Below are 17,419 nucleotides of genomic sequence, written 5' to 3'. Positions count from 1 at the left end.
TCTAGATAGTACCTCGAATCTCACTCTTCCCTGCAGGAGGATGCAGTTTTGAGGGGGGCACTCTTCTCATCCCTTATTGAAAATCTTGGGGGGACCAGTCTCTGCCACCTCACCTGGCCTACCATGAATTTTTTCATCTTAATTCGAACTCTCTCCAGCACTGGAAGGACAGGGCACCTTCAAGGCTGTGGGTGAGACTGTTCCAGCCTCGGCCAGTAACAGAGGGAGGGAGCAGCCGGACCACAGGGCGGGGCGCGGATCCGCAGGCAGGCGGCAGGGTGGGGACAGAGGGAGCCCGAGCCCGCCTGGAACAGGGGTTGGGAGGGGAGGATCCTTGGGGGGATGGGGTGTGGCCTGGGCGCGGCCGGCAGTCCAGAAGGGCAGTCCCACCGTCCACTGTCAGGCTGCTGGGCCTCGGCTGCTCGGCTGCACTGCAGGTGCCCCCGGTCTCGGCTAAGGCTTCTGGTCCCAAGCGGTGGGTCTTCCGGCTGGGCTGCCGCTCTCAGAGCCCCTGCTGGCGGGTGTTTGGATACTGGGGCGGGGAAAGAAGGTGAGAGTGCGTAGCAGTTAGTACATCCTCTTCTTTTGCTCCAAGTTTTTGCACGTGGAAAATGATCTCTTCAAACTGTTGTTCAGATGTCGCAGCAGTAGTGACCGAAGCCAAGGATCTGTCAAATCGGCCCTTTCGTGTGTGTGTGTGTGTGTGTGTGTGTGTGTGTGTGTTGGGGGCGGGGGTTGTTGGTGAAGGCCTCAGTATTCCTACCTGTAGTCCTGGGAGGAGCCGGTTCTCCGAGACTTTTAGAGACCTGCCATTCTCTTAGGACAGTTTGTGGAGACTCGGGAAATCGGACTGCTAAGGAACTGGCGTCCATTAAATTGACTCCAGTTGATTTCTGTAGCTAGGAAAGCATCCGGCGGCCGTGAGCAGAGTAGGTGTGACAGATTGGGGGCTGTCCGGGAAGAGGCATCAGGCAAAAACTTTTTTCCAACGCACCTGCAGTTGAGCCAGCAATAAAGAATGTGGATACAGGACTTTTATCACCTGTAAAGTTGGACAAGGGGCAGGAAAATAAAAGGGGAAGGGGATGTCTGCACTGACGAAAATATGGAAAAGGTGAAATACTAGGAATACTGCCTTTGCAACCCGTGCTTCCTTATTCTACCCTCATGCATTAGAGCTTTTCTGTGTGTGTGTGTGTGTGTGTGTGTGTGTGTGTGTGTGTGTGTGCGCGCGCGCGCGCACCTAAATATTTAAGATGTAAAGAGAAGGTTGCAGTACAGCAATCTTAACTTTTTCTTCCTGCCTCTCGGAGTTTTATGCTAAATGAGATCAAGGTCACCTACTGGAGACTAAGTTGCCTTTTGGGAATATTTTTACCTGAAGAAAGGGTTTAGAAAGGATTCCTTTTATCATCTTTCCTACCTCCCCCACTTCCTTCCCCAGCCCATCTTACACTGTGCTGTTACTCTGGACCTGGGGAGAAGAATGCAATCACTGTTGCCCTGAAAATACTTGTGGTTAATTTGGTGTTGTGACTTGTTCCTTAGCCTTCCTTTAGTTCCTTCAATATTAAAATGCACCAGTCGTATTTCCTGTAAGCAGAGTGAAGAATTGGAGGTGAAAGGGAAACTGCCCATGAAGTGGTCTGGTAGACTGCTTATTATTTTTTCAAACTGCAAAAGTTGGGACTCTGTTGAATTTCAATATTTTTGCATTTTGTGGGTAAAGATATGTTTAAATTATAGAATCAACAAAATATTAACAAAATATCAGCTGTTAGGCCTCTCCTTGTGTGAAATCTCTACCCAGTGGAGTGAATGCCTTAGAAATCTGAAGTTCTGGTTGACAGAGGCCAAATGTAATTGAAGTTCATGTAAGTTATAAAATAACTTCATGGAACCTTGATAATAATAGTATTAAGGTAGGAATATTTTAAGGTTTCAAGATTTCTGCATTCAGATGGCTTTTTGGCTTGAAAATTCATGTATTCATTTTGTTATGCCATAATGTTACAGTATGTGACATGTCTTATTAATTCTGTCAGTGCATTATAAAGGACATTTCTTTGGAGCCTTATTTTAAACGTATAGTTAATTTTTTCCCAGTTGGTAATATTTTTAGATTTAATTCTGCTCCAGACTGAATTGGAGGCAGTGAGAGAAGGTGGGGATCAGGACTGAAAGAATCTGTGCACTGAGTTCTAGCCCCAGATCAGCTTTGAAATCCTGGCAAATTTCCAAATTAATTCTGGGAACCTGGCAAGTCCCTTAATTTATGTATGCCATTTTTGTCTTCAAAATAAAGAGGTTGTTGTTGGTCTTACTCAAAGGACATTCAGATCCCTTGAACTCTTCTGTAAGAAGCAAATTCTTCTTTCTAGAGGTAGGCATCATTGCTCTAGAGAAGTATCTCTTCTACAGCTTTGCTGTCATTTCCAGAAGATGTCCCCACGTTCTGGCACCACCCCTCCCCCACTTAAGTAAGCAGTGTAGTGCTGTGGTTAAGAGCATAAGTTTTGGAGACTGATGGATCTCTCTCCATTTTCCAGCTCTGATCTTGGGCAAGCTACATATATTCTCCAAGCCTCATATTCAAATCTAGAATAAAGATAATAATAATGCCTAGGGCTATGAAGATCAAATGAAGTGATGCACATAATATAAGTAGCTATTTATAATTTAATAAATGGTGGTATTTAAAAAACAAAATTCAGCTAAGTAAATTTCAAGATCTGATTGGTTTTATTAAGAGATTCATGAGTCCTGGTGTGGCTCAGTGCACTGAGTGCCAGCCTGCAAACTGAAATATCCCAGGTTTGATTCCTAGCCAAGGCACATTCCTGGGTTGCTGCCAAGGTACCCAGTTGGGGGCATGAGAAAGGCAGCCAATTGATGTTTCTCTTGCACATTGATATTTCTCTTTCTCCCTCCCTTCACCCCTCTCTAAGAATAAATAAAATCTGAAAAAAAATATGGGTCATAGTCCCATCTAGACATTCAAAGTGCCCTTAAAGGTTGTATAAAGTGCAAGGTCTTTATGGGAGGTAGAATAGGTCAGGCGAGTCATTAACAAAAGAAAAAAAAAGATTATTCTTGGGCAAGGATAACTTTTCTTGGAGGAAGTGTTTTATCATGCAAATTGACTGTTTCTATAAGGTAGGGGAGAGGAGAGAGCCCACAGAACAGATTACTTCATTGGTGTTGACCAGAAAATTTCAGGCTGATTAAGATTACGTTTCTGGGAGTGTTGAAACTGCAATTAGATCAGGTATTAAATCTAGGTTGCTATCATGGGCTTTTCAGCAAGAGCGACGCCATTTTGGGCCTATGGTTTTCTTTTTAACAGTAGGAATTGTTTGTGTTCAACATTGACCTTCCTCCTCTTTTTCTTTAACAAGATGACATTTAACCTGAAAAAAAAATGTCAAGTCCTACATATGGGTATTTACAAAAATAAGCAAGTACAGAATGAATGAGGAAGCTGTAATTAATTTAATTAATCAACCTCATGGTTAATTGACTATATGTTTCCCCTGAGTCAGCAGTGAGTCGTGAGGGCACAGCAAACTGATAAGATTTTTGGCTGCTTTAGTAGAAATTAGAATGCACTTCTATAGCCAAGGATATTTTTTCTACATCTGTCTTTTGCTTTTTGTGCAGACTTCAGAACTACATTCAAGGTGATTGTTTACAAACTGACTTGTCTCAGGGATGAAAGGACAAGAGGCAATACTTGGAGCCATATCATATTTATTCAGAACTAAAACATTGTTTGACTTTCCTCTCAGCATTTTTGACCTTTCAGTATATGTTAAATTACCTGGCAGCAGAATGCAAAGGAAAAAAGGGCAAGTTCCTGCCCTCTAAGCATTCATAGTATAGTTCAGGTAACAGACAGGAGAGTGATAATTACAGCAGAGTGATAAGAGCTCTGATGAAAGTAGAAAAAGGAATGTTGGAAGTTGAGAAGTTTTAAATATCAACAAGGGAAGGCTCAGAGTGTCACTGGAAAGGGACCAGGACTGAGGCGAGTCTGCCCCTTGATGGTCTACGATGTGTAAACCATTTGCTTCTAAGTGTCCTTGGTTAGGGAAAGTAAGACCTTGTGATTTGTTGGATGGCTGAAAATTGGTTGGCCTTGTTTAACTGTCTTGGTTTCCCCATTCCATTTGCCAAGGAATTTTGCTAGCTTCTTACTATCCTGCCTCAAAAGAAGTTAAAATTTAGTTCCAGTTTTGAAGGTTCTGTTACCAGATTGAGCCGGGTCCAATGACTCAGTAGTTGCCAGCCAAAAGACAGCTCAGAAGATTTTAGAAGAAGGAAGAGTACTGTATTGTGACCTGACAGACAAGACGTGTGTGTGTGTGCGCGCGTGTGTGTGGCTTTCCCAAAATGGTTTGTCCCAAACAAAAGATCAGATTCATCTTTATTCAGGGGAATTCATGCATAAATATTGAGGTGAGCTTCCTCATCACATGTATAGGTGTAGACATTCCTGCACATGCTCAGTTAGAAAGCATGCAGGTACTCTCCCTCTTGGGAGCATGCCCTCTCCAGATGCATTACCTTTGTCTTTCCCTCTCTTAAGCTCCAAGGTAACTTGTTTCCTGAGCCTCTGCAGCCCAGCTGGCTCACTTCTACCACCTCTGCAACTTTCTAAATAAACTTTCTCTTATAACTGGAAAACAAAAAGAAGGAAAACATGCCTATACATATATCATTTGGTTAGCTATAGCCAATTGATAATTTCCCTACTTTGCTTCTGCCTTTTCTTTATAAAATCTCTCCTTGGGCTCATCCTATGGGTAGAGCAGTCCTAGCCTCTTCTAGTTTGGTGCTGCCTGATTCAAATCTACTTTTGCTCAAATAAACTACTTTTTAACAGTTCATTCCCACCTTCTTACATTGCAAAGTTTAATGGATGGATAATTTCAAGAATATGAAAATTAAAAGATTCTGTCTGTAGAGACCTGGTTAGAGACTGAGCTACCTTAAACATTTTTAACTGTGGATATAAATGACCAGTTGAATATTGCAGTAATTAAAGTTCTCTTTGAGAAGCCCTCCTTGATCCTCTGCCCAGACAGGGTTAAGTACAGCCTCCCATGTGTGTTCCACATACCTCGTGGGAACCGGCCTCAGCCCTTCTCACTGTGTGGTGACAGAGGTGCTATGGGCTGTCAGCATTGTGGACCAGGAACTGGGGCCTTCCTGTCAGCCTCAAGGTTGTCCAGAGTCAGGCACATAGTAGGTGCTTTGTAAATACTTGTTCAGCAAATTAACCACTACTTTTGAAACCACTGTTAAAACACAATTCATTATTTCCTGTAACACATTTTATAATTTTCTCCTCTTTTAAATGTGAAAAACTGTGCTAACTTTAGACTCTTGCTTTGGAAAATACAGTGTACTCAACTGTAGTCATTATTTAGAGATTGAACATGAAAATAAATTTTAATAGCATAATATATGCATTTTTTAATTAAGAGAAACAGTGACTGTGATTATTTATACCCCATCTTGTCACATGAGCACACAGACACATATCTCCTCTCCTTGAGGCCCTGGGAGGTGAGCATTTGAAACATCTCTTTCTGTGCATTTTGATTTCTTATTGAACAATAAATACAGAAAGGAACAGCTTTCTCATATTTTCGTGTGTGCGTGTGTGTGTGTGTGTGTGTGTGATATCACAGATGTAAACCAAGTCAGAGAAACTCCCTTGAATAGCTAATGTCTGTCTCCTGAAGAAAGAGAAAATTATTTTCTGCCCTCCATGTTCATGTGTATAGAACATGTGTTCTGAGTAGCTATTTTCACTGCCTCTTTTTCCAGTTGAAGTGCAACATAAACTATTTTAATTAATATTGTGTCACCAAAAGGGATTGAAATAGCCAATTGAATTCTACCAAGATAGAGTCTTTTGATGAAAACATATCTTTATTGATTGTGGATGAAGAAAATCATTCCTAAAATGAAATCCAGAGAAAAATCATATCCCTCAGAGAAAATTTCTGAGTGGCAGGCTGAGATTAACATCATAAAATTGAATTTGTGCTGCAAGCCTTTGATGTAATCAGCAGCTGGGAGATGGTGTTGCCCTCGCTGTGCTCCCTCTGATTGTGGTGAATTATTGTGTGGAATGAAATAAGTGTTTCTGGTGTCCCTCCTCCAAGAAATACAAACAAGGCATTACTAGGTAGTTTCTTGCTAGTTAAAATGGCTTGGATCGATTCTAGACCTTTCAGGCTCACATATACCCATGAACTATGGGAGTTGGGCATTTATTTATGCCCCAGGGACAGAATAGCTTGATATCACTGGATAGAGACTTCTTTGGTCAGTAGAAACAGAGCAGAGCAGAGACAAGAGAGGTCCCCTTTGCCAGGGACTTTTTATTCTTTAGAATAAGCAGAGGCCAGGACATATCACAAAGTGCTACATTTGCCTGGTTACTGTCGGCCTGTAGGTCCAGTCAAGTCCTCCCCTGCCACCCTTGGCTACCTCCATGATATTCACTGCACTGAAATCATTGCAGTGTGGAAATCTCCCTTTGTACTGTGAATCATGTTCCATGGCACCAGTGTTACTATGGGCTTTTTTGTTGTTTTGTATTAAGTCCTGCTGCTTTGAAAACACTCTTGCCCATGCATGCACCTTGACACATGTAATGAATAGGTACTGTAGATTAAGTACAGAAAATCTATTTATTCTTTACCCTCAGAGTAAAGAGTGATTTGGCATCTTAACCACCACTGTGGTTGAACCTCAGTTGTTTTTGTTTTGTTTTGAAAAATAGGTGGACTGGCTTGTCTGTAAACAAGAACTGTAAACCATGAACAGGTAGTAGTGTCATTATTGTATACTCCCACTCTCAGGCCCTTTGAGAACTGGGGTGGTCCTTGATGTCAGGCAGATCTAGGATGTTATCCAAGCCAAAGGATTTAGATTTACCAAGCCTCTTTTCCTAATCACACTCTGGTGGGTGTACAGGTTAAATGAGATAATATATGGGAAAGTTCCCAGCACAGCATCTGGAATTCCCCTGACTGTAGTTAGCATTCAGTAAAACACTTGTTGAATTGAATTTATAACACTATGACTTAAGACCGGGAAAAGGGGAAAGGACAATAAGGAGAAGGTGGGGGTGTATTCTAGGATAAGGCAAGTGGGAGGAACTAGGACCAGAAAAAAGGCTATAAAGCAATGAGGTAGGGAGTATCAAAAGGTGATAGGACTTACCTTTGATCATGACAGATAATCCACAAAAATGAGAAAAATGGTTGTAGCATCTTACCTCTTGTGTCTTGAGTTAATGTTTGAAAGGGCCAGAGGTCCCAGAATACATCTTTTTTAAAAATTGAATATTCCAGCAAAGCTAAAGTTCCATTGGATTATGACCATCAAGTCTTATCCCCCCTCTACTACCCTTTTTAAATTACCACGGGATTCTGCATCTTTAGTCTTCTTGATATAAATCTGTTTTGACCAAGCCTTTGCTAAGATCCTGAGTGTGAGAGGGTAGGTTTAAAGGCTTTCTTGCCAGAGGTATCCCTGTTTTGTGGACAGTCATAAAACACTAGAATCATGGACATTAGGGTGGCTTCTCCAAATAGTACTGTCTACGTAAATCCATATTCCTGCATGTGGGAGTGCCTTCTGTGTTTATTCTGGGAGGAAAGGGGAATTGTCATAATGGCAGTGTCAAGGAAGGAGACAAAGGCCCATGGAAAAACATAGAATATTTCTAAGAGAGAAGTCTGGGTGTAAGGGATTCAACATTGCCAACGTCAGGAATGCAGTGACCTTTGCTCTTGTACAGTGGGAATACTCATCCCAGCCTACTCTGCATCAGTTATTGACATATTTATGACTTGACATATAGGTTATGAATTCCTAGAAGTTAGAAATCTGTGTCTTTTCATCTTTTATTTACTAGTGCTTTTAATAATAACCTGTCAAACAAATAAATAAATATGTTCTTTTCACAGGGCACCTATAATGTGGATAGAAAGGAGATTTATTATTACACAAAAGAAATAGGGAACAGAATTTAGTATATGACCAGTAGTGTGATTCAGACTAAAATTGAAGTATATGTTTCAAGAATTGACATATGCACGAAGCCATACATTCTGACTAAAAAGAGACAAAATTTGTTGAACAGTATATTAGATTAGTAGGGCTTCCATAACAAAGGATCACAAGTTGAGTTACTTAAATGACAGAAATTTATTGCCTCGCAGTTTTAGAGGCAAGGTGTCTCTGAAGTCATGGTGACAGCGTTGTTGGTTCCCTGTGAGGGTTGTGGGAGGAATCTGTTCTATGACTGCTCTCTTGCTTCTGCTGGTTTGCTGGCAATATTTGGCACTGTTTGGCTATGGGAGTATTATCCCACCTCTGCCTTCATCTTCACATGGCTCCTTCCCCATGTGTGTCTTCAAATTTCCCTGTTTTATATGGACGCCAGCCATATTGGACTAAGAGTCACCCTAATCTAGTCTGACCTCATCTTCATTAAATTAGTTATATCTGTAATGACCCTATTTCCAAATAAAGTCACATTTTGTGATTCTGGCATTTTGGACTTCAACATAGGAATTTTGGAGTGGACTCAGTTCAACTCATAACATTTGGGAAGGTGGTAGATTTAGTTCTATTTTACTGATTTGGTACCTAGCTAGTTCTATCTTCATCTCCCCTGCTTAATTCACTAGTATATGGAATCTACTGTAAATTATGAATAATAAAATGAAGGATTATAAGTCACAATAGTTCCACTTATTGTACTACTCTTTACTTATCAGGATTTATACACAGATTTTGAGATTAAAAAACCTGCCAACAATAGCAGCTAACATTTATTGAATGCTTAATATCTAAAGATTTCTCTAGATTATCCTACTTGCACATCAACCCTATTAGATTGCTATTGTTATTTATTCACATTTTATTGATAAGTAACCCAGAATGCAGTTTTAAAGTAACCTCCCCAAGGACGTAGAGCAGTAGAGTTGGTGGGCATTCCAGCCCAGGCTGATGACCTCTAGGGCCTCACCACTCAGTCTTATTCCAGCCAAATAAGGTAGATGCTATTTCCATTTCATGGATGAGTAGAGTAAAGTTTAAAATAACTGGGAACTTTCTGGGTCACAAAACCAACAAGTGTATAGAGTTATCTCCCTGGGGAAATGCTTCCCATGTTTAATTGCTAACCCCACCTGTGTTCCCTCCCAAACACTCTTAAATTTACTTTACGTGGCACTGATCATATGTGTGGTGACTCAGGATGTGCCTGTCACCTTAGATGCTGCTGAACTCCTTGAAGTTTATGACTGTCCTTGTCTTTCAGGTCTATATCCCTAAAATTTACAAAGTCTCTGGCTCACAATAGATAATAAATATTTGTTAATCAAATGCATAAGAGTAAAAGCAAAGGGGCCAAGGAAAAGGGAGACCAGTTGAAGGTACAAGAAGTAGGGTTAATGAAAGGAGTAACTGAGGCGGCAGAAGGTGAAACTGGGGGGTAAAGGTAACAATGTTACTATGGAAGTTTAGTGTGGCTGTCTTAGAAAAATATGCTAAAAATAAGGAAAATATACAGAAGTGGAAATGATGAAAGTGTGTTTTCTCATATCTAAATGCCTGATTTTCTTGGTTAATCAGAAGGAGGAATGATCAACTAAGAGTGTTTGGGTGCAAGGAATTGTCTGGCTTGGGGTGATGTTTTGAAATGGTAGAGGAAAAGAATTCACTATGTGAATGGATTAGAGACATGTTTCCCAATGTGATGTTAGGTAGTACACAGCAAACATTTATCACAGATAAAATAAGCACTTAGGTAAGTAGTTACTTTAATTTGTATTTTGAAAAAATCTAACCAGCACATCATATTCCTTGGCTTAATGGGTGTTAATGATTTAAATAATTCTAAGGAGACTCTTAGATAGCTTAATTTATTCTTTTTTTTAAAGATTTTATTTATTTATTTTTAGAGAGGGAAGGGAGGGAGGGGGAGAGAGAGAGAGAGAGTGAGAGAGAGAGAGAGAGAGAGAGAGAGAGAGGGAGAGAAACATCAATGTGCGGTTGCTGGGGGTTATGGCCTGCAACCCAGGAATGTACCCTGGCTGGGAATTGAACCTGGGACACTTTGGTTCCCAGCCCGTGCTCAATTCACTGAGCTATGCCAGCCAGGGCTGCTTAATTTATTCTTAAATACAATGTTAATTTAATACTTAAAGTGAGTTAATTTAAAGTAATATATTAGGCAAATAGTTTTGCAGATTATACTTAGATACAGCAAAAAAATCACTCAAGGTTGAAAATAGGTTTACAGAATTTACACAAATGTTTTGTCTCACAGCAGAAATACTTGGTGAAAACTAATCATAAAATGACTCATTGTAAATACTTTGAGGTCAGGGACCATGTTTTCCATTGTTTGTGCTCTCTGCAGCCCAACCCGCCTCCTTCAATGCATTTGGTTCTCAGGAAATATTTGTTAGATTTATTTAAGGGTGGACTTACAATAGTGGGACTTTCATGTTAATTACCTCTAAGTTAAAAAACAATTTTGTAAAATTCAGCATGGTTAACATAGAATAAACTAAAAGAAAAAATAATTCGCTTCTCAAAACCTACACCTAAGGTTTTAGAAATGTATTGGAGATCCATAAAGTTGTTCACTGATCAAATAATAAACAAAGGAGCCGCCCAGACATGAGCTGTCCTTCTCTTACTTCTTTAACTACCCTAATGCTAGCGCTTTGACAGTGACGGTAAATGAAACACACTTGGTATTATTTAGCTGTGTGATCTCTGTTGCACTACAGATGAGTGAGCAAGGAGGTGAAATTTGAAGGTGATTCAGTACATGGAGAAAATCTTTCTCATGAGGCTGGAAGAGCTAACTGTGATGGAAACTTCACTATACAGTGAAAAGGACTGTAATTTCTTGGCTGTTTTGTTTTATACATGTTCCAGATGATGAGTGTTTGAAGTCAGAGATTAATTTGCATATATGTTTAATTCCTCCCTTGATCTCTCAGTTATTTTACCTGCCAATGTGTCCCTTACCTAAAATATATTATTTTCTAGTGATTCTTAAGTACAAGTTAATCAAATCACTCGATAACATTTTTGAAGGAATGTGGGTTTGATACTGGTGAAGGGTTAACTCTGAAAGAGTCATGCTCCACTGGGCAGGCCAGGTAGAATTTTATGTGCCTTGAGCAGCCTCTGCCTTTGTAGAAACTGTAATGGGTTTTTTTGTTTGTTTATTGATTGTTTGTTTGGTGGTTTTTTTGTTTTACTTTTTCTAAGGAATGATCTGAGTACAACCTGTTGATAAGTTCTTTTGCTTTCGGAGCCTCTGCAAAAAGACAGCTTTTGGGGAATAGAGATACCTTCTTCTGAGACCACACCCAGGTGTGTGTGTTGTGCATGGAACCCTGAGGCTACATGCTTCATAATCCCACGCGGTTAAAGTAGACCTTACTGTGACCTACCCTGAGACCCAGGCACTTCCTCTCCAGGTTACTTCTGCTCCTTGTTCTTTCAGAAAGCCCTTTGTCCTCTCCCAGTTTATTGCCACTTAGACTAGCTAATTCTGTGACATCATCCAGACTCTGATCTCTAGTCTCCTATTTGTTTTTTCAACTTTATTAAAGTATAATTTACATAATATAAACTACATCCATTTAAAGTGCTTTAACACTCCAAGCTCTTTTCACCTAAACTTTAAATTTAAAAATAAAACTCTCTCTGGGCTCTAGATAACCAAATTATCTTATATGAAGGAAAGAACATGAAGTGATTTACTTGTGCCCCTCACAGCAACCAGGTATGAGTTTTAAAGAAGTAGGTGGGATTTTTCTCCACTTAGGAGATGGATTCAGAGAGGTCACACAACTCTAAGTAGCAGAGCTGAGATTCAGACCCAAATCTGTTTTTATTTCAAAGCTTATATTATTAACTGCTAGGCTACTTTTACTTTCCTTTCTTTAAAACATTTTATTCACTTATTTTTAGAGAGAGGGAGAGGGAGGGAGAAAGAGAAGGACAGAAGCATTGATAAGTTGCCTCTCGAACACAGGAATCTGCAACCCAGGCATGTGCCCTGACCAGGAATCAAACCAGTGGCCTTCCCTTTGAGGGCGGCTGACCAACAAACTGAGCCACATGGAACAGGGCTGCTTTTACTTTCCTCACAGGTGTTACTTTGTTTAAGAAGCTATTGTTATGCATGGTAACTGAGGTCTTAATTCATTGTATTTTTTGTTTGGCCATCTTCAGTTGAGATGTTTGAAGTTGGTCTGTCTTTGATGTTGGTGAGGCAGAGACTCAGGCATGTCCCTGAGAAAGCTATTTATGACTAGGTAAACAATTTCAATGTCCAGTAGACACAGCCACAAAACCACATTTGCATCATCCTCGTTATTCTGTTAGCCTCACCTAAAGTCAGAGCGATAAAAACAAATTGTTACAGGGAAGAAGGTGAGTAGGAGAATAGGGCCTGTAATGAACAGTGTGTTGTCTTCTCTGGCACTTGCCAGGTGTTATATTTATGGAAAAGGACTAGACAGTGTTAGGCCAGTTTTAAAGGCAGTGGAGGCTAGATTGGAGCCTGAATACTTAAGAAGTTTTATTGTTGTTTTGCTTGATTTTTTATTTTTTGTATATTTTATTTCAAAATTTTTTTCAGAATTACCAAAGAATTAACAAGTAATTTTGGTTAGTGGATCACTAGGACTTTCTGGTGGAGAAGTCTGGGTTTACTTCGTCATGATGTACGGGTGAGAATTCTGGATGGGCTATTATAGACAACCTAGTTCTGGTTCTTGCTCATCTACTCTTCTCCTGGGTTTTGTGGTCAAGTGACTGACTTTCCTAGGCCTTCATTCCCTCATTTGTAAATGAGAGGAAGGGGTGATAATGATCCCCAAGTCTCTCTTTTGACTGTAGCCTGGGGTTGCTAGTGGCTCTAAGATGCCTACAGGAAGCCCACTTCAATTTGGATTTCAGATAAACAATAATTTTTTTATGAGCATGTCGCATAAAATAGACCATATTTTTTTTTGTGTGTGTATACACATGCCCCAAATATTTCTTAAGACATACTTATACTGAAAAAGTTATTTGCTAAATCTGGAAGCATGACTACATCACCAGGAGACATATTTCTTGGTTGCCAGAATGGTTTTTCCAACTTTGTTATGGTTTGGACTCTATAGCTTTAAATTATTTATGCTCCTAGACAAGTTTTACTTTAGCATTTCCCATTCTTGTTTACATCAGAACATAAGTACAGAAAATGACTTTGTGCACACTCTGGGTTGAGGGTGTCAGTTTCTCTCACCCTTTGTATCAATGACTCATGTTCCAGTGTGCCATGGCATCTGGCTGGGAAGCTCTGATTCATTTAATTTATACCATAGTCAACCACTGGCTGTAGAAAGGGAGCACAGAGAATTCCATTGTTGAAATTCTGTTGCAGTGAAAATGAAAACAGTTAAGTATTCTGCAGATTCACTACAAGAAGGACTTCCTTCACTCTGTAAACTTAATACATCCATCTGGTGAAGATCTTTGTATGGAACATCTAGCTTCCACTAGTACTGTAAAAATCAATGCTGAAATGGGAAAAATTATAATGATTTCATTGAATGTGACTTTGTCTAGAAAGGAGAAATATCCACACATTCAATGTATTTGGAATGACTAAAAATCATTCAAATACCAGTTGGCAAGTAAAAGTAGGAAACCTCTTATTTAGAAACAAAATGTGGAAATTAGAAAATTGAATGTTTGGGTTTATCAACCATAATAGAGAGTCTAAGCATTGTGGCACAAATGCAGTTTTGGTCTTGTTTTATATGTGCCTTAATTTCAATCTATATTTAAATATGTAATATTAAACTGATGTTTAAGTTTAATGTTATGCTTTTCTTTTATAAATAGTTATACATTGAATTTGTCTTTATATAAAGTTAAATTATCAAAATCAACTTTGTATACACATTAATAATACTAGATCTAAAATAATGTTTTTTCTTAAAACTATTTTTAATATACTATTAAGAAATAAGAAAATAAAAAAATATATATGAAAAGCGTTCTTGAGACACTATATATTATTGAAGAAGGGGATAAAAATCAAATGGATGGGAAAGTTGATGAGACACCAGATAGTCTCATAGGTCATGGCACACCCTTACCCGTGTTCCCATAGCACTGACCCAGGTCCAGAGCACAGCAGCATTGTACTGTGCTGTTACCCGGTATTAAAGCCACTGTGGGAAAATTGGTGTGGGGGGGAATGTATACATATATATACATATATATGTTGAAAAAACTGTTTTATGATTTTTAAGCTCTCTATTCCAAAAGGGAAGGAGTTGATTAAGAGTATGAACTTTAAGTCAGGTTAGAATTAAATGTGAGTCACCTAAGCCCTTTGAGCTTCAGTTTTCTCAGGGGTTGTCATGAGAATAATGACAACCCCTACTTCAGGGTACTGTGAGGGTGAAGTGGGAACACGCACGTAATGTAGAACACACAGTGATATTCAGTAAATCACTGATATTTTAACTTTAGCTCGCGTATATAATATGCAGTTATGCAGCTAGTGAGTAACTCTACTTACAGACTGTGAGCGTCTTCAAGGCCGTTTACCTTCTCGCTCTGAATCCACTGTAATAGTGGATAGGCTGCACTCAGAAGTTTGTGAGAATCACTAAAGAGTCCAGTTTGTGCATGTGTGTGTTTATGTAATTATTTCAATACCTAACTGATTATATGATAAAATATTGATTACATAATTTACAAAATGCAATTTATCAAAATCTGAAGTGTACTTGGTACTGTGACTTGGTACTGTGACTAGATTCACGTGAGGAAAATGTGACTTTTATAATACACTCTAACTTTATTCCTATCTGCAAAAGTTTTTTTTTCTAAATTTCCATTTCCCCCCACCAATGGAAGTGTTTGTTTTAAATTGCCTTTAAATAGACTAGATTTAGAAATCATTTAAGGGCCTGTAAACATGTACAGAGCATTGCACTATGGATTATATATATATATATATATATATATATATATATATATATATATATATACACACACACACACACATACATACATACATACACATATGTATTCCAAATTCTTGTTTAATTTTAAAAATATTTTTAAAGATTTTATTTATTTTTTAGAGAGATGGAAAGAGAGGGAGTAAGAGAGAGAGAGAGAGAGAAACATTGATATGAGAGAGAAACATCAATCAATTGCCCCTCATACATGCCCTGACCAGGGACTGAAGCCTCAACCCAGGCATGTGCCCTGACCAGGAATCAAGCCATCGACCTTTCGTTTTGCAGGACATTGCCCAAGTACCAGAGCCACACTGGTCAGGGCCATATTCTTGTTTTAGACATAGCAAAATATTATTCAGCTACTCAAATTTAATACACAGTAATTGCCATGCCCAGGTAGCTCAGCTGGAGCATCATTTTGATACTCCAAGTTCATGGGTTTGATCCCAGGTCAGGGCACATACAAGAACCAACCAATAAGTGTATAAATAAGGTGGGACAATAAGTCAACATTTCTCTCTCTCTCAAATCAATATTAAAAAGTGCATTTAGGTAACAATAATCATAAATTGAGGGCTATGATAGAAGTTTGTAACTTTTTCCCAAAGGTTTTATGACTCACCTAGATTCATAGTTATAGAAATGGGACAATATACTTCTGTCAGAGGCATAACTTACTCCTGTTCATCAGTTTCCCTCCATTTAGAGACTCTACAATAGACTGTTTTTTGCTTTGAGATTTATTTTTGATCACAGATTTCTGGGGAATTGTACAGGGTCTCAGAACACATTGATTTACTCTTTCTCTCCCATTGATAGCCGGCACTAAGTTTCTGGGGTGACTTTAAATTTTGCCGCAAGAAAAAAGAAAGACTCTAAAAAAGCGACTCCTGAGATGTGCATCCTTTTGACCAATTCTTATTCTCACTGTACATTTTGCTTAGTGTCTCAGAATCTCAAATGATCTTAAGAATTATCTAGAACACATTTTTTCATTGTCGGCTTTCTTATAAGTTAAGGGGATTAGATTTATGATTCCTAAGGCCACTTCTTACTCTAAATTCTAGATTATGGGAGTTTATGAGTAATATATGCAATGTATTAATAGCATACTGTGTATATTATACCCACAGTTTTGTTTGCACTATAAATGTATTCCTCATAAGAATACTGAGGTACAGACAACACAAGTAATGGCATCCTCATTTTACTACTTATTACCTTTATAATCTAGAAATAAAGGTAATAAGTGGTAATAGTCACCCTAGAACCAGGTATCTGAATTCCGGGTCTGTTCCCAGCACACTTAGGAATCCAGATTGTTCAGGATTAACTTCGGTTAAGATCTGATTTCTTATGGCTTTGGTCTTGGTGCTTTTTGTTTTCTGATTTGGATGTGTTAAGAATACTATTCAGGGTTTTCGTCTATGAAATGTTTTGACTTATTTGATTTTTGGAACTGCAGATGCCTTGTTCTTAAATATTTGCGTGGGTGGATGCATTACTGGATGGGAGTCTTTAGACTATAATGTATATTTTCATTCATTTATTCATTCATTCAACACATAGTTATTGAGTGTCTGCCTGTCCTAAACCCTTTTCTGGACTTTGAGAATATAGCAGTGGACAAATAACAAAGAAATCCCTGTGTTTGGAGAATTTAAAATCTAGCAAATTTGAAATGAATTTAGTATGAGTAAGGATAAAGCAAAAATATAATGGTGCAGAAGTTTGCTGTGGGTAACTGTTGCATTATCCCAAGGCATGGGAGCTAGAATTAAAAAGTAGTAATTACCTGAGTACCACTCTGTGTTCTACATTACGTGCATGCTCGTTTCACTCTCCTAATACCCGGAGGTAGGTATTGTTATTGTCATGTTATAGATGAGAAAACTGAAGCTCAGTGGGCCTAAGTAACTCACACTTAATCATAACCAGACCTAAAGTTCATACTCTTAATCAGTTCTCTCCCTTTTGAAATAGCTTAAAAATCATAAAGAAAAGAGTTTATTTAATCCATATTTATTATTTTTATATTCAAAGCACTGTGTTTCAGGTACTGTTTGGAATGTAATAATAATTAAGAAGTGATTCCCATCTTTCACAAAGTATATAAAAGGAAGAAGCATCAAGATCAGTTTGGTTAAAAGAATATTTATGAAGTGCCCACTGTGGGTCAGGCACTATGTACGTACTCCAGGCCTGGTCTCCATCCTGAGGGAGTTGTATCATTTCATTAAGTAGACATCAGTGTAAAGCAGATAATTTAAGGGAGATATAAAACCAGACTAATACAAAGTGGCTGGTTGTTGGGTAGACAATGT

General features: G+C 38.8%; 1 protein-coding gene across 2 annotated transcripts in view; it reads left to right on the top strand.

Moving 5' to 3' along the window:
* Nucleotides 1–379: 379 nt before the first annotated feature.
* The window catches only part of WDR72 (WD repeat domain 72), a 201,692-nt gene continuing 184,652 nt past the window's right edge, over nt 380–17,419 (top strand). For both annotated transcript variants that reach the window (XM_045822910.1, XM_045822909.1), the window contains exon 1: nt 380–550. The gene's annotated coding sequence lies outside the window, so the exon portion shown is untranslated. The remainder of the gene's footprint in view (nt 551–17,419) is intronic.

This window comes from Phyllostomus hastatus, unplaced genomic scaffold (genome assembly GCF_019186645.2).
Source record: "Phyllostomus hastatus isolate PE091 unplaced genomic scaffold, TTU_PhHast_1.1 phas_scaffold_501, whole genome shotgun sequence".
Taxonomy (NCBI): domain Eukaryota; kingdom Metazoa; phylum Chordata; class Mammalia; order Chiroptera; family Phyllostomidae; genus Phyllostomus; species Phyllostomus hastatus.
The sequence above is the reverse complement of the archived record's forward strand: the minus strand, read 5'-3'. Positions and strand labels throughout refer to the sequence as shown.